Source organism: Thunnus maccoyii, chromosome 6, assembly GCF_910596095.1.
Source record: "Thunnus maccoyii chromosome 6, fThuMac1.1, whole genome shotgun sequence".
NCBI lineage: Eukaryota > Metazoa > Chordata > Actinopteri > Scombriformes > Scombridae > Thunnus > Thunnus maccoyii.
Genome location: NC_056538.1, coordinates 30,172,727 through 30,198,667, shown reverse-complemented (window position 1 = coordinate 30,198,667; position 25,941 = coordinate 30,172,727). Strand labels below are relative to the sequence as shown.

General features: G+C 40.5%; 1 protein-coding gene across 1 annotated transcript in view; it reads right to left on the bottom strand.

Moving 5' to 3' along the window:
• slc8a2b (solute carrier family 8 member 2b) overlaps positions 1–25,941 on the bottom strand; it is a 177,978-nt gene that overhangs the window by 117,480 nt on the left and 34,557 nt on the right. The window contains exon 2 of the mRNA XM_042413775.1: positions 441–478. The gene's annotated coding sequence lies outside the window, so the exon portion shown is untranslated. The remainder of the gene's footprint in view (positions 1–440; positions 479–25,941) is intronic.

Sequence of the window (25,941 nt, the reverse complement as noted above, 5' to 3'; positions counted from 1 at the left end):
ATCACTCACTCACTCAAGCATTTATATATGTGACAACACAAAATCATAGAGAGTAGTCGGTTTATAATGAACTACTGTTTTAACCGCAGCACGCACGCACATGCATACAGAGCAGCCCTCGGATTCCTGGTTGCGGATAACAGCAGTGAGATGTTTAGTATTCAGAGTGAAGGAAGAAAACCAGAGGGGAGAATGAGCTCAGTAACAAGGCAGAAACTTCATGACTCCCTCACTGAGACTGTTGCCGTGTGAGTGTGCCGATCTGCATGTGTGTGTGTGGCTAAATCTCTCCCCATGACACACTTGTTCATGCATAAACCCATACTTATTACAACTTTGTGTGGTTGTGCTTCCCCCTGTGTGTGTGTGTGTGTGTGTGTGTGACTGCATCACCCTACAGTACTTCTTCTCACACAAGTGCACAAAGGTAATTTACTCACCCAAACCAAACTCATGGGGTTGCGAGGGTTCAGCTGCCCTGAAACAGTACAAGAAATGTAATTAAGGGATATTCTGAACTGAACACAGAGTAAAGTACATTTAGAAAAAAAGTTTAATCATTTATTCTCAAATCAAATCAGAGCGCCGCTCTTGACGACTTCTCAAATGTGATGAGAAGCTGCATCACACACACAGTGATCCTGCACACACACGTACATTTCCTCAGGAATCTATCACGTTCAAATACCCAACCAAGTTTCTTTTCAGCAGTAATGTCCTGAGACACTCAAGTGAAACAAAAGCGTCTCGGTTCAATAAGAAGCTCATTTGTTTTTTACCGTGGCTGAAAATGATTATTTCTTCTGCAACTGTAGAAAATGATTAAGAGAATCAGTGGTCAATATTTCTATTGAACACAAGGGATACTCAGGAGGTTTTTACTTATTAGTCTTGAGTGTTGTGTATGTGTGTGTGTGTGTGTGTGTTTTGTGCCAATTACTCCAGCCTATGCTGAATTAGATAAATGGAGATTCGATGGCTTTGGTCAGTGGCTCAGAGGTTTCTCTAGTTGCTGCTTTAATCCTTTAAAATCCTTTAAAACTTCTTCAGTACTTGATTTATTCTCGCAGCCACGGTTGTGTGTTCCTTACATGTGTGCCAAGATGTCTCTATAAATAAAATATAGTTTTAAGATGAAGCTGTCAGGGCAAAAATGCGTCGACGGCGAGCATCCAGCCTCAGAAAAAGCGTGGGAATTTGAATGTCTCAGAGAGCTGTGAGGGTTGATGAGGTGCTGAGACATCTGCAGCTAATTCACTGACCTGTCTGCTTACCTGCCTGTCTGTCTGACTGACTCATCATCTTCCTGAGTGTCTGTCAGCCTGTCTGGCAGAACAAGGCTATATAGATTAAATTATTGAGTAGCGTGCACAAAAGAAAGAGAAAAAAAGAAAGTATGCATGTATGAGAGAGAGAGAGAGAGAGACACAGTAAAGAAGAAGAGAAGAAGAAATGAGTAAAAGAGGTCAGAATGTGTAGACTCTCAGAGCTGAAGCAAACCAGCTGACAGATGAAAGAGAGCTCCATAATGAGAAAGAGAGAGAGAGAGAGAGAGAGAGAGAGAGAGTGGAGTGTGTTCCCATATATTTTAAGCTCTTAAAGACGCATTGAAGTCCGCTGTCATGTCACAGATTTGATCAAAAGGCAGCTGCAGCCTTCAGATTTGAAAAAATTTGTTTCTTGCTTGATGCACTTCTTGAGGGGATGAGACGAGCAAGAGAAACATTATTACCTACATTTAAACATTTTTTTTTTTTTTTTTTTTTTAAATTTAACAAGAGCTCCTCTAACCGCTGCTGCTGCTGAATTATGCACTATGAATAGAAGTCAGCATCTTCTCTCTGTGACATGAGGTTTAATGACATCTGTGCCGGACAGAAGAGCTCTTATAAGTCGCAGTGAGAGGAGACAACACAACCAGAAATAAATCGCTCACATGCTGCTGTTGGCCAGCTGCAGGTGACAGTGTGAAATAAAGCCGTTCGTCTTGTTAGCCTGCTAGCAAATCCAGCAGACAAAGACACCAATACACCATTAACATTAGCCCTCAGTGCTAAACTGCAGCCAATATGTGTGTGTGTGTATGTGTGTGTACCTGTCTAACTACAAATCTACTGTAAGTATCAGTAGCTCACAGCTTAGAGAAAATCCAGTTGCTTTGATGATGGAATATGGACGACTGCCAAAGTTTCAAAACCCAATTGTTGTTTCCCAAAAGTAAAAGTACAGTCTAGCAGTGGATCCTAATATTAGACTGAAGAACCGACTCACTCTTGAATGACACTGTCTCCAAAAATACTAACATTATTATTAGTTGGGAGGAGCAGTGCTGCACAAATGAAGTTAAAAAAGGCACAGACAGTTGAAATGGAAATGTTTTTCAGCCATTTTTAAGCATTATTCACACAGGGATTTGGATTTACTTAGTAATGTCAAGTGCATGAGCACTTTACATAATTTCAAAAAAACACTTTTCATGTGAGACTCTCTTGAATATTTCTGTTCGGTTCACTGCAGGAAGAAGCTACAAAGCATCAGCAGGTCACCACCAGCCGACAGAAAATAAACAGCTGAGTCTGAAGTTTGACTGCTTCAAGTGTTCGGACATCAGACTTTTATCACTGGCAGACTGCTGTGGTGTGTTACTGCATGTTTTCTTGGATTGTGTTGATTATGGCTGAAATTCTGAAGCAAAGAAAAGTACAAAAAATTTAAAAAATCAAAGCTTATTTTCAAACTGAATAAGGAATGTAAAATGAGATATTGGGGACTTAAAGGAGCTGATACATTACTGCTCCTGCAACATTATTAAACTGGGAAAATCATCAGCTATAGACCAACTGACATTATATCAAATGACTTTATTTAATTTAAGATGACCTGTAAGTGATAACACGTAGAGGTGTCCTGATATAAGAATGGTGAATACCACATCCACTGAGCACATCCACCCAGCCAACAGAGTCATCAAGTCATAAACCATCTTCATGAGTTTGTATGTAGCCATATTGAAGAAGAGCAGAAGAATTATGACCAAAAAATGGTCATTTTCTGGTCATAACTCCTCTGCTCTTCTTCAATATTATTCCCTTCCATGATCATTGGTGGTTTGAGGGACTCCTGTTACTTCTCTCTTTTTGTATGTTGTCAGTTTAACTGTGTTTAGTTTTACCAGTGAGGATTAATGGGTCACTCAGCTCTGAGAAAAAGTGTGTTTATCACGGCTGTTTATATCCTACGAGGTGATTTAGAACAGTGTTAAACCAGCCAATCAGAGTCTGGTCATGATAATAGTAGATTTGGAATAAATGAAAGAAACTGCTATACATCATCAAGGTGAAATTAGTCATGAACGATGTATTGTGATGTTATAGCTGCACACACACACACAGACTGGTGTCCTATTATCTCACAGTCTCACAGAAAGTTGTTTTTCATGGCTAGCAGACAAGACAAAATGAGCATCTATAATTCATGTTGTGTTGCTGAGTGTGTGTGTGTGTGTGCATGTGCGTGCATATGGTGAGACAGAGGAATAAGAGCGATCATAAAACAGTTACGAAAAAGGTCAACAAGGAAGAAAGAGGGAGAATGTAAGTGCATTTGATATGTTTTGGTCTTGTTTTTCTTAATCTGTCAACCACATTCTGTCTCCCTTGTGTCGTTATTATGCCGCCAGCATCTGCACACACAAACACACACACGCACACACACACACAAACACACACACATACACTTTCATCGGACAGATAATATTGCCGTAGCTCAACTGTAAACAAGGGAAGTCAGTATGAGCCAATATCAGAACACAAAACCACGCACACACACACACATACATGTTGTCCTAGATCACTTTTGGGGACATTACATAGACTAGCCGTCCCCATTTAACTGGTCTTAGTCTGAAATCTGTTCCCGAAAGTAGCCTATGACAGACTCACACACACACACATACACAAAATGTCACAGTGCAGATAGAATTGCTAATATGAGATTAGAGTCCGCGGGCCTGAGCAGGCTGCACTCTTGCATTGATTTTCTTGCTTCCTCTCCAATCTTTGCTGCTCTCCATTTACTCTATGATCCCGTTGTTACCCAAAAACACAAAACTGGAGGAAAGCTCAAGAAGAGAGGAGAAGAGAGTCTTTTAAGGACTGATTAGTGCTGCACAAATGTTCTTGTTCCTCCTTTTCAAAAACAGAAGAGAAGCAATGCATGAACAGAGATGGATGTACAGTATATTCCCAGTATATTGCCTCCATGGGAGCAACTGTACCCTTTGTTCATAACTTTTACTTTTCTTCCTCACCAGAGTCTGACTGGAACCGGACTGAGACCCATCTTTTTTAGGTGGTTTAGTTCGTTTGAACTGTGCCCTTAATTAAGCTTTGGCAAAGTTCAAGAAGAAAGATTTCTTCCCTTACAGAAAGTTCTGCCTTTATTCCTCTACGAGTGAATGTCTGCTACAGTTTTTCCTCCTGTTCTGTTTCTCTCCGTTACGTTCGCTTTCCCACATCGTCAAAAATCCCTTCATTCATAATTCTGATGTCAGAGGATCAGAGAGGATCCATTACAGAGGATCCCGTTCCGTCTCTTATCTTCATAAGGGCCTATCTGCTAGGGATGTGCAGAGAGCCCAGTATTTGTATTTGTATCTGTATTTGTATTCGAATGAAAGTGGACAGAGGCTTAAAAATCCTGTTTTTGTTTTTATTACGCTTATAGTTTAAGAAAATTGATGAAAATTGAAGTGATGTACAAATTAAGAAATGTGCGTCATGTAGCAGGTGGATGTGACTCCCCTCATTGAGACCTGCTGATAGACGTAACAGCGGACTATAACTGACCTGCTCGCTGGTATTTGACATGTTTTGTTTTTTTCTTCCCCAAAATTTTAAAAATATTTGTATGAAACAAATATTCGTAAAAAAAAAACTCACTATTTGTGCTTTGCCGAATAACATATTTGTATTCGGGCACACCCCTACTATCTACGCTTTATGAAGATGCCTCACATCGATGGAGTCTAATCACCAAAAATATCAATAAATATTATAATACACTTCCAGTTGATTTCTTCTCACCGAACTGTCTTTTAATGACATTTTAGAAATATTGCTACAACATAATTTATCCGACAAAGACCGATTTTATTGCTCAATGTGTGTATCTTCCTTTCTTGCCTCAAGCAAGAGTTGAGAGGTTTTTCATCAACAGGAGAGGAAAGTTCATGATGATCATCTCACTCTGCACACAATAAACTCTGCGAACAATAAACTGATAGAAAACCCAGCTGCTTCCTTTCTACTGATCCATTCATAGCTCAGACATTCAGCGTCAGATTACATCGGACAGGATATTCAAATGTTGTAAGAATTATTTCAGCAATATGGCTGCCTTTACATCAAAACCACCAAATCAAATATGGTGTCTGTAATGAGAAGCGTATGCAATCATCCTGGGACTCAGGCTCATTAAACCACATCGCTACTCTTGTCATTCAGGAAACCGTTTGCATTAAGCCTATGGGTCCAGACTCACAATGCTGTCAAAGAATCTATAATGAGGAGATAGAAATGGATGGAGAGAGTTGGCTGGATAGATGGATACCTAGAGTGAGACATGGCAGGAGGGAACAACAGTCTGGTCTGTTTAAGGGAGACTATAATGTTCTCTCCACCAGACCCTTAGAGGACAAGTCTTCATTTATTCATCAGGGTTGCTTGAAAGGGAGGCAATTTGTGGGAAAATTTAACAATAAATTCAGAGAAGTTTCTGATGCAACAGGGGTCTAAAGTTGAAGAGAAGGGATCTAAATTCAAATTGACAAGTAATCCCTTTAACAGCATGTGTTGATCAGCGGGGGGGGTGCGGAGGTTCAGGGAGTGGCCTACAGGCCGCAGCAGGCGCCAGACAATAAATACGGAGATAAAACCGGGTGATGGATGGAGAATTTTCAGTGTTTTGAAAGGGTGTGAAAAAAACGTGTGTACGGGGCAGTTCTCACATTACTGTGTTTACATGCTCTTTATCAATTTGATTATAAAAGAGGAAAGGCGGCAGTGTGATTAACACTTCCAACAAGTTATCTAGTTCACAGTGTCAGTAGTCTTGTGACATGTGTGCAGAATATATTATAGAAATATGTTGCAAATACAGAATGATCTGAAAGTACAAAGTGCATCATGGACAGCTGAGACCACGCCGAGAACATTAGATTTCAATAGTTTAATTGAGACAATGAAAGAGAGCTGAGATGTTGATGGATGGGTTGGAGAACCTGATGAAGGATTAGGGATGGAGGGATGAAGTGATGGGGGGAGGTGTGAGAGTTGAGGAACATAGAATGGAGGGTTGAGGGTCGACGATGGATGTACGGTATGTCAAATGGACGACGACCGCCGACGGTGGGGAGGTAGGAGGGAACAGGGAGTGGAGGAACTGTCTCTCCAGCCCATCGCCTGGATAGAGACCCCTGTTCCTGTGTTAAAACGGAGGAGAGAGAATGGTTGATAAGAAGAGAGGGGTTAGGGTGGGAGGGACTTGCAACTGAGACGAGGGGAGAAGAATGGATGGGGTGTGCCTAAATACTCTGTTGTGCAGAAGTGGGATGTGTACTCGGTGTGGTCTTGTTTATAAAACTTCATATTTTGCGGGATCACAGCAGGTCATGTTTCATGTTAGTAACTAACAATGCAAGTTATAGAGCTTCAAATAATTTGTTCTGCAAACACAACGATGTAAAAACACCTTTGTCCTCTAATACTTTGTGGCACTAATAAGATGTTCATGAAAGCATCCAAAAATACTCACAGGATCTAGACGAAGAATCAACAAAGTAGACGGGAGAAGAGTTTGCACGCTGCATTCAACCTTCCAAAGTGTATAACTCATAAACATCAAATGAATTTGACATTTTAATCTGTTCCTTCATCAGACAGCAAGACAAGAAATGTGCCAAAGGCCAAACATGTCACCCTAAAGTACTAACAACTTTTTCACAGGTGTGAGCAATTAATTTCTTCTCCTCTGTCTGATGAAAAGCATCTGTCAGGAAACGTCACCTATATTAGATGTTATATTTAACAATATTTACACACTATTTCTACCCGCTACAGTAATAAGATTATACCTTGTGGGCAATCACACATCCTCATGAATGTTAATCTCACCATCAAATTGACTTCTTGGTATAAGTCCGGGTTGTGGGTGAGTTTAGATTACTGTGTAATACTCTAATCTATTATCTTAATCTGGATATCTCAGTAATCGAGCCATTAGTATACATGAGCCTGACTCTCACTTGAGCCTCATTACTCAGTGTGTGTGAAGAACAACCCATCAGTCCTGACCCATGACTGGTCTTTATGAACAGCCTCTCATGTCCCATCAAGTTAAGAGCCGGACCTCAAACCTCAACAGACCGCACCTTCTCGCTCCAGTAGATTACTGTGAACGCGTACAGCGAGCCGCGATGCATACAGAGGAGCTCATTTAACGAGGGAGATGGAAGAACGGAAGAGATAGATTTATTAAAATGGACACACAATGGTTGGATAATTGATGATACGGCTCCCGTTGGATATATCTGCCTGCTGCATTAAAGCATTAAAGGTCAATCCAGTCAGAAAATATTTCTCATTTTCGGTACATTACTGACGGCGCCCATTCAGTGAGGTCCACAATTACAGAAAGATTGAAGAGAAGAAGGATTTGCTGCATGGCTGCCACTACATCCAGGTCATTTCTTGCACATCCCCTGTCGAGAAGCAGGGTCTGTTTTACTGCTGCCAGTTCTGAGGTGCAAGTGTGCTGTTACGGTCAGTATTAGCGCCAGAGCAGTCGATTACAATCTCACCACTACAGAGTATAACGAGAGCTCAATTTCCACCGTTTGAAGCGAAAACGCTCTTGTTTTAGTGGTTACATGTCCATTTTAAAAACCAGTTGCACATCCATTATGAGTTTCAGGCCACCAGAGCGTTTCAATGCCCACATCCGCAACCACTAACAGTGCAGTTTACAAGATTCAGGCTGATGTCCGACCGTCAGCGTTAAGACGGTAAGTGTTTATAGTCCAAGTGAAGTGAAGGATCTGGTGCTTTTTTCCGTTATTGTGTCTTATGTCTCCCAAAATTTGAAATTAAAATAGAAAAGACACATTTCTGTGAGTAATAAGTTATTAATTCCCACTTTTTTTCTCTAAATACTCAAGAGATTTAAGCACCTCTATCTGTATTCTGTGGTAGAGGCCTAACTCTCATTGCATTCTGCTTATTCTCTCATAATAAGGTCAAACAAATGTGATAATACCCAAAATACACATATATCAGACTTAATTCAGTTTCCCTTTGGCTGGTTTCTCATTTCAGGGACACATCCCAGCCAGAGGCCAGCCAAGTACTGGTCTAATTTCAGAAACAATGGACTACTTTACTGGATTATGTTCTCCTGGATGATTGTTGCACCCAGTTTGTCTTTATCTTTCAGTTCATGCATGAACATGAATTCTGATATATAAATACTGAGGATTCAACAGAATTTGAGACGATATAATTAAACTATGTTAGACTTTTCGAGTGTCTATGCTGAAAACATTAGAGGCTGCAGCCTATTTTTCAGTTGAAAGAAAGAAAGAGGGAAAGTATGACCATCAGCTTCCTACTTTCATTACCTGGCAGCCAGTATACACACACTCAGGCAGGGTACTAATTGTATTACAGTGGCGCTTGCTTTTTTCTGCTGCCGCTCTTAAATCTAATCAGCTCTGACGCTGCTGTTATAGATTCTCTCTGATGTCTGGTGTCCCAGAAACACTGAAGACAGAGGGGTTAATTTAATCAGTTTATAATGTCGATATGATATAAATCAAAGTTTAAGTGGGAGATTCTTAAGTTGACGTGAGTTAATCAGTTAGATCATTCTCCGTTGATCCTGAAAACACCCCGTCCATGTCCACGTGTTTTCACTCACAAACAATCAGACGCCGGCTGCAGAGATGCACATAAACCGGAGGACTTTTCATTTTAGCTGTCGGAAAATGAATTAGCTACAGGTGATCTGCTGTTGTGAGTCATTTTAACCAGCAACAACACGAGTCTGCCAAAAATAAAAAGCCTTCCACCTGTTTTCTGATGCTCTTTGCAACAAATATAAAAGAGTGAGGAGAGATGAAACGTTTGATAAGAGATTTGTTGGTGTCAGAGTTTACAAACTGGGATCCAAAGTGGAACCAGCTGCAGGATCCCATCCCTAGTCCAGTCTACATGAGTGAATATAAGCAGAACAATAGTCTCTGCTATGGAGGATCCACTCAGCTATGAATGGAAGTCACACTGGTTTATAATGGCAGTCGTTTGGAGGTAATAGAGGTAATCTTTCTACTTGGTTAAAACAGACTCTTAAACCTTTGACATTTCATCACAGAATCAAAGCTGGCTCTGAAATCAATTGAAGTTTTCAATTTACCTGATCTGTTTAATATTCTCTAATTAACCGCGCGGGACTGACGGATTTCCATTTCCATTTTAAACCCATTTGTTCTTTGTAATATTAGAGGGAGGGTGACTGTACTGTGAGAGGAGGAGGAACAGACAGATTTATCATATGAAAAGCAAATCCATCACGCCGATACCCGGCTCATGCGAGGTACTTCATCATAAAATGAAGCACATTAAACACCTCAATCAGGGACATCCTGACTCTAATCTGCTCACAGAGGCAAGACCCTATAGGTGCCTCCACAATATGGTGCTGCATTACTAACTATCTCCTCATGTGTGTCTTTCTCTTTCTCTCTGCTCCATTTTTCCTTCCCTCTCTGTCTCCCAACCCCATCTTCATCACATTTAATACAATGTTAACACATCTTAATTGCTGAAGTTGAAGCATCCTTCGTTTAGCAGGACGTCTTTGCAATTACAATTATTTACACAGCATGTAAGAATGATTTGTGTTACTTTCCAAAACATGGCACTAAAAACTGAAAATAGCTGGAGATGCTTTCTGACTGCAACAGTGACAAAATTAATCAGTTAATTGACAAGATTATCTTCTCTCTGCTGTCGATGTCTTTTATCACAAACAAGTAAACATGTGTAATGAGGGTTTGATGTTTGGTTTGCATTTTAGAAAGCTGTGTTTAATGACTGAGGGTTCTTCAGAATGAGTGTAGAAACATGCAGGTCACGTATACGAATGCAGCGATTAACTAATTTCAGTATTAACTGCACTTTAAAATGTCACGCTTTGGTAAACATAAAGGCTCAGCGACATCGAGTGTGTCTGGTCTCACCCTCAAATACGCTATTTTTCTATGAACAACAGTGGAGACAATTGTGCAAAAAAAAAATGTCCATAGGCACTACTGCAGGGGGAAGCAAAACAAACCTGGTGTATCAGCTTAAAATGCTGCAAGTTCAAGTACGCAAAGTTACACATGCTGTAATGAGAGTGACTCCCCTTATTTATGTTTGAGGGGGGTAACATTATCTAAAGGAGATGAGAAGTGTTCTGGCAGTGTCTGAGGGACCCAACACTGAAGCATTGTATCCACCAAAAACATCTTAAATCATCAGTGTCGCAGTATTTTAGATACATAAAGAACGGCCAGAGGGTTGTTAAGAAGACGGATCTCCAATTTATAAAACTTACCGAAGAAGAGCCGCTGCTTAAGGATCCAACACCTCAAACTTAATGCAACATTAACGAGATCATCATCCAAGTGAAGGCAATACACCAAGTAATAACCATGTTCCAAAACCATTAGTTTAGCGGCAAGGTACTTAATGAAATATTGAGTTGGGAGGGGAATTTAAATATAAAAATGTCGCTTACAATCAACGAAGAAGCGGTGAGTTAAGAGTTGGGCTTTCAGTTCAATGTAAATCAACAGCAACAGAGTAGGAAAAGCATCGCACCATTTATTAATTAACGCTCACGGCATGTTATCCCCTCAAAGGCTTCAGTGCAGCAAACATTTACATCCTGTTGCTTCCTCCCATCTGTGTTGTATGGAAGGTAAATATGCTAGTTGTAAAAGTTTAAATTTGATGCCTGTGGCGACTTTCTGGCTCTGGCGCATCAAAAGTGCTGGAGGTAAACATTTCTGTGGCAGAAAATAGGTAATTATCTGATGATCAAGTTTTTCCCCTCAGAGCGCTCCTGGGGACGGGGGAGGTTGGGGGGGTGGGGGTGAGATCACCTGTATGCAGGCGCCGACAGCGTTTTTGTAATTACTCGTAATTCCAGAAGGGGGAGACAAAAGTTCCACACTGCAGCTTTAACATCAGGATCTTGTAGACTCCCAGTACTACACCATGGGATCTAATTAATTACATTTCAGTGATTAATACCACCTGCATGAGAGATATTCTCAATTTCTTTCCTTCATTTTTACTAAAAAGCAACAAAAAAACCATTGATAGATAGGATTTTCTCAAACCACATGTAAAATTAGATTAATTTTCAAAATAGATGATTAAAAATGAATTTAAAAAATAAGCCTGGGTGACAGTTGATGATCAAAACACTTCAGTTTATTACCTATATTCATAATATATTCCCCTAGGGGATCAATAAAGTTCATCTTAATCTTATATTGATAAAAATATTTAAAAATACTATATTGTAAATATTGGAAATCAACTAAAGTAATTACTGCAAGTTCACCTTGGCATTGATTATTTATTCTCATGTTTCTTATCCACTTTTAGCCTCAGACTGCTGCAGAGTCCTCAGTGAAGGGTTTGTCTTCTGCTTCCTCTTCAAAACAAAACATGCTCAGGTGATTTTATTCATCCGTAATATTGTGGAATAAATTAATACATAATAATCGTGAGACGATGAAACCGTGTGTTTTTTCCTCAGATTATAATCAAACCATCTAAATCTATAATCATTGCATCCTAAATCACGCATCGACTTTCACTGTGAATTAACATTGATTTTATGACTCACGGCGTTGAGGAGAGACCTGAGCAGAGTGTGGATGCCTGTTAGCAATATCATGTATTTTAATTAGCAAAGACTGGGTAAGTATTGATTTACTAAATGCTTTTTTTTTCATTCTTGCCATTCAAAATCTGATGCGAAATCAATGTGTACAGAGATGGCTGGTTTACATAAAGGTTATGACATTATGACAGAGTGCACAAAGTCACCCTGACCAGAAATCCAGAGGACTGATGCGAACATAACGCAACCTGATATTAATCAGCCTGTATTCCAGTATCACATCTCATCTTTGCAAACCCAATTTCCCATCGCTCTCCATCACACCAGTTACTGTGTCGCTATAACATTACTTACGTCTTGCATGTCTATTGGTAGAACAGCTCCAGCTTCATCTGGAGCCTATGGACCTTTTTCAATTTGTTCATCCATTAAGAGCCAAAATTTATTTTCAGCTTCTTTATACCTGTCAGTTAAGAGTAAAGACGCCCTTCTACAAAGTGAGGAATGAATATGATGATTGAAACATACTCTGTGTGTGGTTTTGAGGTTGATTTGTAGAGTTTTCATTAATCGGCTTCATGTGAATGTCACAGAAAGCTGCACAGCAAGATGGAAGCAGCTCCAGAGGAGGAGAATTGATTGAGGTTAGAATTGATCGGTACAGCAGGATGGAAAAGACGGAAAAATAAGGAAAAATAAGAGTTCTGACAGGATGAAAAGCCTCCACAGTAACTCATAATATTAATTCCATACCTGCTTCATTATTTTAAAAAATAATGCAGGTGAACTCTTAAATCTTTGACATGATTTATGTCTATCCATGAATAGATCTATAATATCTTTAATCATCTCCGGCCCCCTGTGGGTCTTCACCTGTCACCAGGCAAAGGATGAAAATTCCTGAATTTCCCTAAGAATAACTGAAATAGATGAAAAGTTTTTTTTTGCACCCTGACCTCAACTCTGGGTTAAAACTATCACCTCCACTGACTGAAAGGAATGGCTTCCTTTTAAATGTCTCCATTATTTAAACTTTCGTGCCAAAGCAGATGGCAGCGCCGAGATGAAAAGGCTTTACACTGAATGAGTGAGAAAAAAAAAATGAACGTAGGGGTTTGTGAAGCATCACAAAGCCGACAGAAATAATACGGCAGGAGTGAGAGAAAAAAACCGATATGAAGACAGGCGGATGTAGTCGGATAAATAATTTTAAAGGCTTGTATGAGACTCATTGATGGACAGATAGATAGAAGGAGAGACAGGAAGCGGTAAAAGGAACAAATATGTGTAATAAATCTTTCAGCTTGTAACTGAGACACAGAACACAGGAGCTCCGGGGGGGGGGCAGCCAAGAGAGAGTAAGAAGGAGAGAAAGGGAGACGAGGAAACGAGAGAAAACATAACCGCTCGGGAAAAAAAAAATGTAATGAAAGTTGGTGAGCGAGGGACTGAACATAATACAGCGGAGAATGGGGCTTTAGAAACAGAGACTCATATAGAGAGACATAGAGGATACACGGGGGACTCGCCAAGGCAGAGAGGAGGTGACTTAAAAAATAATCCTTTTTAAAACAATAGTGTTCGCTGTAGCAGTCTTCATCATTTTTTTTAAAAGAATACAAGTCTACTCCACTGCTGCTACCGTCATTACCTCTGCTGCAACTACTACTGTTACGATTAATACCATCATTATTAGCTATTATGCTACTAAAGCATCTCTAGCCTGCTGAAAACATCTATTGCTCTACTACCACTTGCACTACTGGTGTTGTAGCAGTTACTGCTGCTTGCACTAGTCAGCAAATAATGTACTGGTGCAATCAGTACTCCTACTACTATCACTATTAAGGGAGTATCTTTGGCTTAAAAACAGAGTTAAAAGCTGAGGATCACCACATAAGCTAGGTAGGCTTCACGGGTCATAGGTGTCCTTGGTCAACCTGGTCGCCAGAAGAAACGTTGGCATTGAACGTTTCTGCAAACCACAGAAATGTTGAATACATACGTTTCAACATGTGAATTACGTATCATATCAACATTTCTACTTGTTGAATAATGATGTTTTATGGTGTGATAACGCAGTGGTTAAGGTCTGGTTAGGTTTAGGCACAAAGACCACTTGGTTAGGGTTAGTGAAAGATCATGGTTTGGGTTTTCATGGGTTTTCTCGCCAGAAAAAGGGCTGCAAATGTCCTGACGTCTCGCTAGAAACACCCGCTTTTGACGGTTGAAACGGGAAGCGGACATTGGTTTCGGTTTCGAGGTGGTCTCGAACCGTATTCTCTGCTGATTTCCAACTTACTAACCATCCACCTGCCCCTCCTCCTCCTATATAGGAAAGATCAACTCATATAGATCACATGTGAAATACGTCACTTTAGAAATGTTGAGATGATACGTTTTGTTGAAATGTTAATATGCTACGTATTTCACATGCACAGTGCCAATGTTTTATTCTGGCGACCAGGCTGCCTCGGTGGTTGCAGTAACAGTTAATGTGATGACGTTCATCAGCGAGAGATGTGGAACAAGGGCTGTAAGAAGCCCAGTATTCCTCGAAATTACATCATTATTGGCTGCAATTCAGCAGCTCATATTTACGTCCGCTGGCAACCGTCAGTGCTGATGCAGAGGGTGGTGGGTTCCTCATCCAGTGAAGGACAAAGAAAGGGTGTGGATGCTGGGTAATGGATGGTCATGTGACTTACATGCCGGAGACTGGAGTTTGCATTCCGTCACAGACCTGCAATTAATGTTAGCCTTTTTATTAACCGTATTTTTACCCCTAACCTTAACTACATCACAGCTGCCATACACAGATACTGTAGACGGTGAGATTTTCAAAACATTGGCAGGTCACATACAGAAACCTTGTCAGTGAATGTGTGCCTGTGTTTCTTCGTTCTTGTCTGGCAAGAAGATCACACGACTATTTTCCTAAAATAAACATGCAGATGGATTTACTACAGTTTAGACTAGTGCTGGTGGAAAAAGAAATTTGTTTGTTTCTACGTGTACAGCCTCCTGGAAGTAGTAATAGTTGCGGTGACACTAGTAATGTCATAAATAAGTGCTTTAACTACTAAAAAGCCGCTACACAGTAAAAGCATTGAATCGTTATGAAAAACCAAAGTGTCCGACAGTGAAAAGATTAATGTGACGCCAAGTTTTCGCCAATTTTAAAGGTTGGACAAAGTATCGTAAGGTCCTGATGCTGTACCAAAATAATAAGTAAATCTTGTCCTAACCCCTAAACTCTTCCTTTTCATCACACCTCATCAGTCTTCTCTCAACTAAACACCTTTTATCTATGTCTCTATCTTCTTTGTTTATATCCTTTAATCCTTCCTTCCTTCCATTACCTCAGATAAACCCAGGAAAACTCTGTGTGCGTGTGTGTGTGTGTGTGTGTGTGTGTGTGTGTGTGTGTGTGAGGTCAGGTAGGTTTGTTTAGTCCAGGTGGTCTCTCAGTGGGTGCCCTGTTCACCAGGATGTTGTACCTATATGTACCATTCACCGTTTACAGGTCACAGCATGCGCACGCACGCACACACACACACACACACGTGCGTATCCAAGCAGAAAAACACACCCACTCATATCTGTCAGGAAACACTTTCACACAAAGTACAAAGTCCTTTCTCAGCAGATCTATCACGGACTCACACTTTCCTTCTTTAATCAGCATTTTCGCCTCAAACCTTTTAATATCAAACAGAGCTCTTCTGTATGTAATTACTACATCTGAATGTAAATATCTTAGAATATATTACAAGAAACTACCACAACATTATCCACACTTCTCATTGGTTAATAAATGAATTTGTTTGGAAATAAGAAGAATTAATGCAAGAATAATCTATTTACTTGTCTTGCCTTGTTTATTTTTCCATGTGTGTGCAGTGGAGGCCTTTAGGCTACAGTTTCCATAGGAGCCATCTGCAGTCTGGAGGTCTCACTGGACCTATGGTATGCATTGTGTGTGTGTGTGTGTGTGTGTGTACCTGTGCGTGTGTGTATGTGTGTATATTTATAGCAGCTGTTTATGGGACAGTATATCAATCCTCTACATTCGTGAATCCATTGCAGTCCATACTGCTGAAGTGCCCCCGAGCAAGAAAACATAATGGTGGAAGTAGCTATGGTTATAGAGTAGATGTCCTGGGAAACGGGGGGGGTGGGGGTGAGAAAATTAATTGGACGAACAGAAAATAGAAAAAAACATACACGCTTGAGTGCCTGCATCTGTCCAGCGGCTGGCGAAGGTTTAGACCAAATATGAGCTTTTTTGCAATGCATCGTGACCAGACGCATTAATAATTAAAGTGAATTTTTAATATCAGTAAGATGTCAGCAGATGTTGCCCGGTTAAATCTGGTTTAATATTTAATAATGAAAATAACTCTTTTATCTGTGCACGGCTGTTAGAAGTTCAGTATTAAAACACACAAGCTGAAAAAGAAGTCGATCCATTCGTAACTGTAAATGAAACTATATGTGCCTCCATATTTAGGTTACTGTTTTCAATGTTTTACACCAGTTTCATTGGCAATGATGGTGAAAAAAGTGTTTTGGGGTATGTAACTGCTCATAGCAGCTCCAAGGGGGCTTGACTCAGTTAATCTGAATGTCATGTGTTAGCGAGGCCACCTGCACAAAGTCTGATTACGAGCTGCACAAATCCAAACTTCCACTAGATAGCATGTGATCTGAATCTAGTTAAAGGTGATATAAACTTAAACATGATTAAATTTATAATGATCAGTCACCACTCAAAAAAAAAAAACCTGAATCCTTGTTGAGATAATTGAATTGTATTTTAGAATCTTAATCATCTGTTCAAAGCCACTGTTGATAATGAGGACCTCCAATATGGCCGCCAGAGGGTGAGTTACATCATCCGAAAGCCCTCTACAGGGGGTTTTATGATTCATTGTCACAAATTAATCTGTTCAAAATGCCACTTCTACTATGTTACCTTGGGACATGTTGGCTCAGCCTGGTTTAACTGTCATGCCTCTTACTGGCAGCGCTGAATACAACCCACAGATTCACTGATTCAACGCACCTGAATGTGGCGCCAACATAGCGGGAGGCAGGCAGGCAGTGCAGCACCAGGCTGTGTTGCAGCAGAGGCTGAATAGCAAGAGGCTGCATCTATTTTTTAACTCTAGTATTGATATGTAGACAGCAGTCTCAATGGTGCGTTACCTCCTCAGCCCGAGTGGCATTAGTGACACGCTTCTGCATATCACCACAGCAACAGCACTGGGGAGGATGTGGCATGATGCAATACATGTTATCCAGTGTTACACATGCTTACCCTATACATACAGCATAGTTATCCTGTTAGCTGCTTTGGAAATTTTTTTTTTTTTCCCTTTCTGTTAGTGATACCGAGTATGAGAAAGATGCTGCTGAAGCTCGAAGCAGAGGCGTGAAAAACAAGCGTGTAGTAATTCTCTTCTGGAATAAGTGCACAGACCTCAATAAGCACAACTGCTTGTTGGAAAGAGTGATAAGTCTGCACACTATTAGTAGTTTAATGAGTGTTGAAGAGCCTGGGTGGATAGAAAGGGTGTTGCACTGCACCAAGACTCTGTGCTCAAAACATTTTGGAGGAGTGCAAGCCAAAAATTAAACAGCTGATGACAAAGGGAAGCCTCAACACCCTCTGAAGACCAAAATTAGAAGAAAAGAACCATCATCAGGTACCGCATCAGATGAAGGCATCTCGCATTTCTGGCTATGAGAGTGCACGGCCTTTCCTTTCAGCTATCGCAAGGAGCTGTTGCAGCATAATTACTTCTCCTCTCTAGAGAAAATAAAGCCAAGGACGATGTTGACTGGACAACTTATTTACCATAAAAGACAAGGAAAGATCAGGGATCAGATGCATATATCTATAATGAATCTAGACAGAGTTGTATGCTACTCACTCCCAGGTGTGATGAGGCATGCCTGCACATTGAAATTAAGTTCAACGACCTTCCTCTGAGTTCAAAAACCTTCATCACAGACTGGCTTCACCGATGCAGCTCCACTCTACCTGCTAAAAATTCTAAGCTTTTTGATTTTATATACATGAACACCAGCGGAGTCAAGTTCAGCGCATCAGGATGAGTCAGACGGTATGAAGGAGGATGTCATTCAGAAAAAATGAGCTCCCTTCATTTTGATGCTTTGCTATACTTCACAGAGTTTAGTGCAATCTACTTGTCCGCATGGAGACCGAATCCAACTGCGAGTATAATAAAAATGTAAAGAAAAGTGTTAGAAAAGTGGGATACCAAAGCTCTTGATTTTGTGGTTGAAACATTAATTAGGGAAAACGACCTACGCACTGCAGCCCACACCAGGCTTCATCAAAGAGCCGGAGAGCAATGACTCAGTGTACTTTAATAACCCAGAGAAGTGCTTCTTTGAACAGCCGTAAAAAAAGGTATTTTCGAAATATGTCGAACCAAAACCACCTGTACAGAGGCTTCTTAAAAGCTTCTTTGAGAAATATTTAGACAGAGGAGTTCATACGGATACTGTGATCACTGATGAAACTCAGCAGTTGTTGTTTTTCATTTCACTTTGAGGACTTCAGTAACTTTTATGTAAAACTGTGTCCTTTACACTTATTCTGTGAGGCAGTTTTCATGCTACAGACTAGGGATGTGCAGAGAGCCCAGTATTTGTATTTGTATCTGTATTTGTTGAGGCAGCAAAGTTATTTGTATTTGTATTCGCATAAAAGTGGAAAGAGGCTTAAAAATCCTGTTTTTGTATTTAGTACGCTTTTAATTTTAGAAAATTCAAGTGTTAATGAATAAACTATCTTACGAAGGAGGTCTCCACACCAGGTCTCAAACTGGAGTCTCCCAGATCATAGACGACTGCGCTGATTACTGAGCTACAACTTTACTCATTGACTTACTGCAGGCAGACCTCTACCTATTTATACACCCATAACACAGAGACAGTACACCGTGTAACATGTAGAAGAACTTCAAAGGTGATTCTTGCTTTGCACTTTTCATTTATTGCCTATTTTTTACAACCTAACTTTGTGGAAAGGAGAATAGGGAACAACAGGTGATGGAGAGTCCTTTGGGAACTGGTATTAATCTATTCCTCTGTCCTGCGGCACGGGCGAGCCCAGGTACCAGAGCGAATCACTGATCCAGACTGGTCATCTGCCACCCCATTTCAGAGAATAGCAGGTCTCCTCTTCATGCTGATCCTGCTCTCCGGAGATGTTCAGCTAAATCCTGGACCAGTGACCCCTGGAGTGCTGCAGAACTTCGATGCTGATTTGTGCCCGAGTGTGTCTGGGGGACTCCTCTGATGCCGGTGACGAATGAGCAGCAACTTTCTGAGCCGGGCTTCTCACTTAACAGACTAAACTTTGTTAACACAAGGCATAACTTTTCACTACTGGGCTGTGGAGACCTTGATAGGTCCAGTATCACAAAACCTGCTGCATGTGCTGTTCTGTGTAGCTTTGTATTTTGTGTTTGTTTGTTTGTTTGTTTTTTGCTTTGTACTGTTTGATGTTGTGCTGTTGTATGTTTTGATTATAATGGACTACGGATGCAAATTAGCTTCAAGCTAGCTCCGGTGCAGTGCATCATTTCTGCTTAATACTGCACACTAAACCTGTTCAATAAATCAAATCAATATGAGAGATGACGTTTTTTTTTTCTTCCCAAAAACAAATAATTTTTAAAATATTTGTATGAAACAAATATTCTTATAAAACCCACTATTTGTGCTTTGTGGAATAATGTATTTGTATTCGGGCACACCCCTACTACAGACTAATCTGAGCAGGTTTCAGTCTGTAGCGTATTCACAAAATGACCACAATAGGTAGCTGTTATAGACCAAAAAAATGCAGAATCGTTGCACTTGGTGAGCAACTTTGAGTGGAACGATTGGGTTGCCATCTTGGACCACTTTCTCCACTTTTATTAATACATCCATCGCTACGCTTTCACCTTCTCCTTCTCTTCCCTCCATCCTTCCAACCCCCTCCTCTCCTCTCCTCTCCTCTTCTCTCTTCTGTCCACAGAGAAGGTCTTACAGATGGTCCGCTGTTGCTAAAGCAGAGCTGTGTGAGCCAACCCATTTGGCTGCAGGTAGCACAAAAGAAAGAATAACTGGAGTGATAAAATTACCAGACGAAGGCTTTTATCACAGTAAATAAAGAGATGGATGCACGGGTGGATGAATGAATAGGTGGGAGGCCAGAATGGAGCGATAACTGCAGAATAAGCAGTGGGGGGAAGAAAAATTCACAGAAATTCTCCTGCAACCATCAGGTCATAGTTCTGACAGTCTTGTCTCACCTTACTACACTTCTGGCTCAAACCGGTGTTTGGTGTAGAGTAAAAGTTGGCCTGCTATTTCTTTACCTCTCCCTCCATCACATCTGCTGACAGCTGAGACAGCAGCAATTCAATCTCTCGGTTTAATGATCTCATTTTCAACGTATTCCCTCTCATTAAATAAAACGCTCCTATCTCTCTGGCACTTAGCACGCATTGAAATTAAGCCATGAATCCTCCTCACGCTCAACAGCAGGCCCACTGGCTATGATGCAGAGAGAAAAGAGTTGTCAATACAGCTTTTTTTTCTGCAGGGATCCAGAGAACGAGGTCCAAATCTGCACTTAAACTGAATAATGGCCAGTTTAAGTGGGTGCGGACCGATGGTAACCTGACGTGCCAGATGGTTTATTTACACGGAGAGGTCGTCCTTTGAAGCTGTTTGGAAAAGGGCAGGCACTTTCAAAAAAATACTTGGCAGGTGATTAGACGAAACATCAGTCTATCACTGTCTCACCTCGCGAAGCAGCTGGATTCACGAGATCAGATGAGAATCCTCATAGGACGCCGATTGAAGCCCGACAAGACGGATTCTCACGTGATCTCTCGTGACCAGTCGCCTCGTAAGGTGAGACTGATGACAGAGTGAAGACGGCGTAGGAACGAATGTGGCGACAGACTGACGGAGAGATTAGGAGGAATAGATGAACCTTGGTTGGAAGGCCCTGGCAGTAAGTGGTTCATCCAGGCCAATTTTATTAAGAGCATTTTTCAAACTAAAGGGAGAGTTAACAGTCAACGGTTTGGCACCAACAGCAGCTACAGTCTCACAATGGTTGTTTTTTTATACAGAATACGATATCAACCTGTTTGAACGGCGCAACGCTTACAACAAAAAATATAAATGGCATGCAAACATTTAACAAATTATGGCGGTATGCACCTTGAGGCTTTCGCTGCAAAATGAGAACAATTACAAAATGTAGACTACGGGCTGTTTTTTTCCGCCTCAATTCATCACTACAAATGCATGCAATGTGTTTAAGCATTCCTCAATCCCACAGAGCTTTATTTTAAATTTTACATAAGGTCTCAACATATCTATAAATACTGAGGCTTCTGGTTGCAGAGCAGTATGAGCTGATGCTGCTATGTGCCAACACACAACGAGCAGCTGGTATTTAAAATAACACTTAAAAAAAGATTAGTTAGGTCATTTACTTCATCACTGTTTATTCACTTATTTATTTATTGCTGCCAACAAACAAAACACAATAAATCTCCTCAATTACTTTTGATACTTAAGCAAAAGTCAATTTGATAATTATTGATATAATTATACAACACATTTATGGACATTTATCCTCATAATTTGGAGAGAGATATTGAATAATAACCCTAAATTCCATCATTTCTGTTTCTCTGACATTTAGGATCTCCTCTTAAAAACACAGACATGCAAATGAGAGACATTATTAATGCAACTCCAGAAGTTACATAACGCAAAAACATCGACCCACTGGAAAAAAAATAGAGGGAGAAATGAGCCTTCGGGGAGGGGGGGGGGGGGGGGGGGGGGGGGGGGCGCTCACTGGCAGAGCAGATTACGGTGCTACCGTTATGGAACTCTTGGGGGGCCAAAAATTAACTAACATCCAAAAATCACACACATGAATACACATTTGTACAGATGCTGCACACACAAACACACACACACACATTCCTCAGCACATCCAGAAAGACACATTTATTCATGCTTGCAATCACAACAAGCATATGACTGTATGCAAAAACACCCAAAGTCACAAAGGCAAACATTGACTCTCAGTTGGGCACATTAACAAGTGTACACATACACACACACACACACACACACACACACACACAAGCACCAGATCACACCTGACTCATCAGACCTTTTACCACAGAACAATTATTAGCTCAGACTGAGAACAGTCTCATTGGGAGAGTCCGGCTCTCGCAGAGACAAACACAACCGTTATTAATTTAATGAGAAGCTACAACATGAGCACAAGGTTGTCCCTGTTTCGGATGAGACTTGTGGGATGAACTATATCATTATAGTAAATCAGGCTAATGGCAGGATTAACACCAACGGATTTAACATCACTAAGCCCTTATTAGTACAAGTATTGCTTTCTGGCTTTTAGATCAAAACTCCAAACAAGTAAACACAACAGTCAGTCAGTGCTGTTAGGAAGACGTGACAGAAAAGTCACTACAATGACGAGGAGAGCAGGATAAAGGGATGATATACTTCTAGAAAACTGTGTGCTTTAGTATGATGCCAGCAAGGATTTGTCTGAGTGGCATATGCTGGTAATGAAAGACCAACAAGGGTTGGTTTATCATTTTAATATACAAATGTGACGTGAGATCATTACATTTTCTCTGTGACTCTCTGTGTGTGTTTCCTTTGGACTGAGATGTTCTTGTTATTGTTGAGAGGCCCCGCTGGCCTTCTCCATCCTGTTTCATGCCCAAGAAGGTAACACTCTGGGTTTTAGTATAAGCAGAATACGTCAATACGTCTTAAGAAAGTACAACTCCCTATATTTCACATGCATGAGGTGGATGCGTGACCAGATCATGTGACATCTCATGGCCTTATGCCGATTGGTTGAAAGTTTTTAAGATAATATACATCGACCAATCACACGTCATTCCTTTGTTCCTTCTGCGACTATAATAGAGTAGACTTTGCTTTTTGTTCGGTGAGACGAACTGATGCAAATCTTTATAATATATTAATCTTCAACCCAGCAGTGTTTTGTGTATTATTTCATTTATTTCATTCATGTTTTCAGACAATTTCCTCCTTCTTCTTCTTCTTCTTGGAGTTGGTCCCACACATTTCCCTTCAAAGCAGATTTAATAAAACACATTTGAAAGAAATAATTTTACACTGATTAAACGCTGTGTGGTCCTCTTTTAGCACTTTAACTGCAATAAGCTTTAGGATGAATTTCTAACCTATAAAGAAATGTACTTAAAAGAATATTTGACTCAAGTCGGAGCAATGTCACCTGATCATATTATAAGAATAATAACTGAATCTTCTACAGCTCCTGCAAAAGGTCTATGTATGTATTTACTTTACTTTAGTTACTGCTATAAGGGAAGGCTCTGAAAATATACAACAACACATAAGAGCCAGCAGATGGCAAGAGTTTACAAGATGTAGATTAATACATACAGCCTTAAAGATCACACAGATTATGAGTTATGACAAGAGTTTCTCTGCAGCGTGCGGAGGTGGACAGTGTTTAATGCTGAACCAGGATCTGCAGCGGTCTTTGATGACTCACAAACACAAAAGAAATCTGTCTTTCGTGGCCCCCAGGAAACAGTATAATTACACACTGAGTGAGACAAATCCTTGGTTTTGAATTAAGGAAATTATTTGTTGGGAAATGATGAAATGAAATAACAAACCCTCCGGCAGCCATGTTGGAGATACTCCGAGGCAAAAGTAACTGAGCTGATTGTGTTTCGAAATATAAAACTCGGTTAATTTCTTTGCTGCTTTTGTCCCAGATGTAAATTATGAATGCTTTTGGCAAGAACCTGCACAGTCTGACAGTCGTGATGACTTTGACAAGCACAGGAGCTGAAAAGAGAGCAGAGAGGCTTCGAATGTGGATTTTTTTTTTTTTACTGTTTCAAGTTACGTGATAAACAACCTGAATGTGGGAAACTGTTGTTGTGTTTTATGTTACAACATATTTGCATAAAACTGCTTGCTAGGTAAGGACTTGTATTTATCAAGCCAAAGCCTTCAAGCTAATCCTGAGTGTTAACGTGTGATCTTTTGTGTGTTTTTAATGATTTTTGGAGTCATAAGCTGTTCCAGGTTATGGCTACACAGGCAATACTTCTTACAGGATAAATTCAGCGTTTTAATACTTTCATTTGATTTGTCTATGATAATAAAAAGATGAATATCAGCAGTCTAATCCTTTTACTGTCCAACCGGCTGCTCCTGTGCAGAAACTCAATCTAAAGGTCTATACTGGGCAGCTCTCGGTCGACAATCTATGTGAGAAACTGCATTTGTGCCCTGAGTCTGGCTCCCTAGATAAATCAAAAAGTAAATAAAGTTTCAAAAAAAAAAAAAAAAAAAAAACTGCTCCAATAAGTTCTGACTGAGTCCCAGTTCCCCGAGCTGTCAGTCTTCATGGTATGCTGGAGCTGTGGTGAGAGGAGCTGAGGTACTCTGGTGAGTTTCTCCATCACACTTCACCTCATCTCGGCTCACACACACACACACACACACACATATTGTTTGCAGCCCTGTGACAAATAAATGCAGCTTTAAACAGTAAGTCAGGCCAAATATATAACCCTAAAAGTGAAACAATATCCCTGCAGATGACTGAGATCTGTTTCTTTCTAATAACGTTTTAGTGGGAAATGTGTAAAATGCTTCATGTCAAACATAATGTCCATCTATTAATGAAGTTATTATAATAACTAAGTTCAGGAACAAGACCACGCCCCGCTCCTTCTTCGCATATATAAGCACGCCTAGCCTCCACCTCTCCTGTTCGTCTCAGTTCTTTCAAACCCCCCCAAACCCCCCCCCCCCCTCTCCTCTCTCCTCTCAGCAGGCGACACGGTGGCTCAGTGGTTAGCACTGTAGCCTCACAGCAAGAAGGTCCTGGGTTACAAACTCAAGCCGTCCCCAGGCCTTTCTGTGGAACCACCGGGGGGATGATGAAGCAAAAAAAATTGCTCATCGAGACGTGCCCCCACCCTGAGTCTCCATCCCCGAGTTCCTAGACGCTCCAGCCTCAACTCAACTCCAACCGGTCACTATCCATCCATGACGGCGACCCACATCCGAGGTCCATCGCCTCCCCTCGACCCTAACGTCCATCGCCCCTCATCTTATTCCTTCCTGAATCATCTTGCTGATCAAATAAACTATTTAAACTATACACAAATGGCGTGGTCTAAGTTAGTGAACTGTATATATGTATATATATATATATATATATATATATATATATATATATATATATATATATATATATTAAAGCTTAGCTCACCCAAATTCACTTAAACATAAAATATACAAAAACTAGAAATATTTTTACTTCCCTTTCAGCCGTGGCTAAAACTGGGCTACAATTTGAGATACAGTATGAGCGATGTCTCCGGATAATCCGCACACAGACCTAAACTTAACAGTTTTTATTGGGAATTCCTTCAAAAGATAGAAAATAAAGTAGAAAACTCCTGACGGTGAAGTCTGTGGATCATCCTGAGTAATCTGGACAATGTTCCTGGAAAGACACACTGCGGTTGACTTTTTCAAATGCAGTTTTCATGCTCCCTGTGTTTTGTCAGCGCTGTCATGAATCTGTGTGCATATGTGTGTGTGTGTGTGTTTGTTTCTTCTGCCACATCGGTCTGTCAGGCACTTTAACACAGACAGTAATTTTTATGTATCTTCACATGTCCTTCAACCAAATTCAGCTTCTAAACGTCTAAACAATTTAATGTTTTGTATGATTCATTGAATTAATCATAAAAAAACGTTTGAATTCTGCATGTGTGCGTGAGGAAGCCTGCAAGTGTGAGAGAGTGCATGCATAGAGAGAGAGACAGAGAGAGAGAGAGACTGTGAGTGCCATTCAGTGTC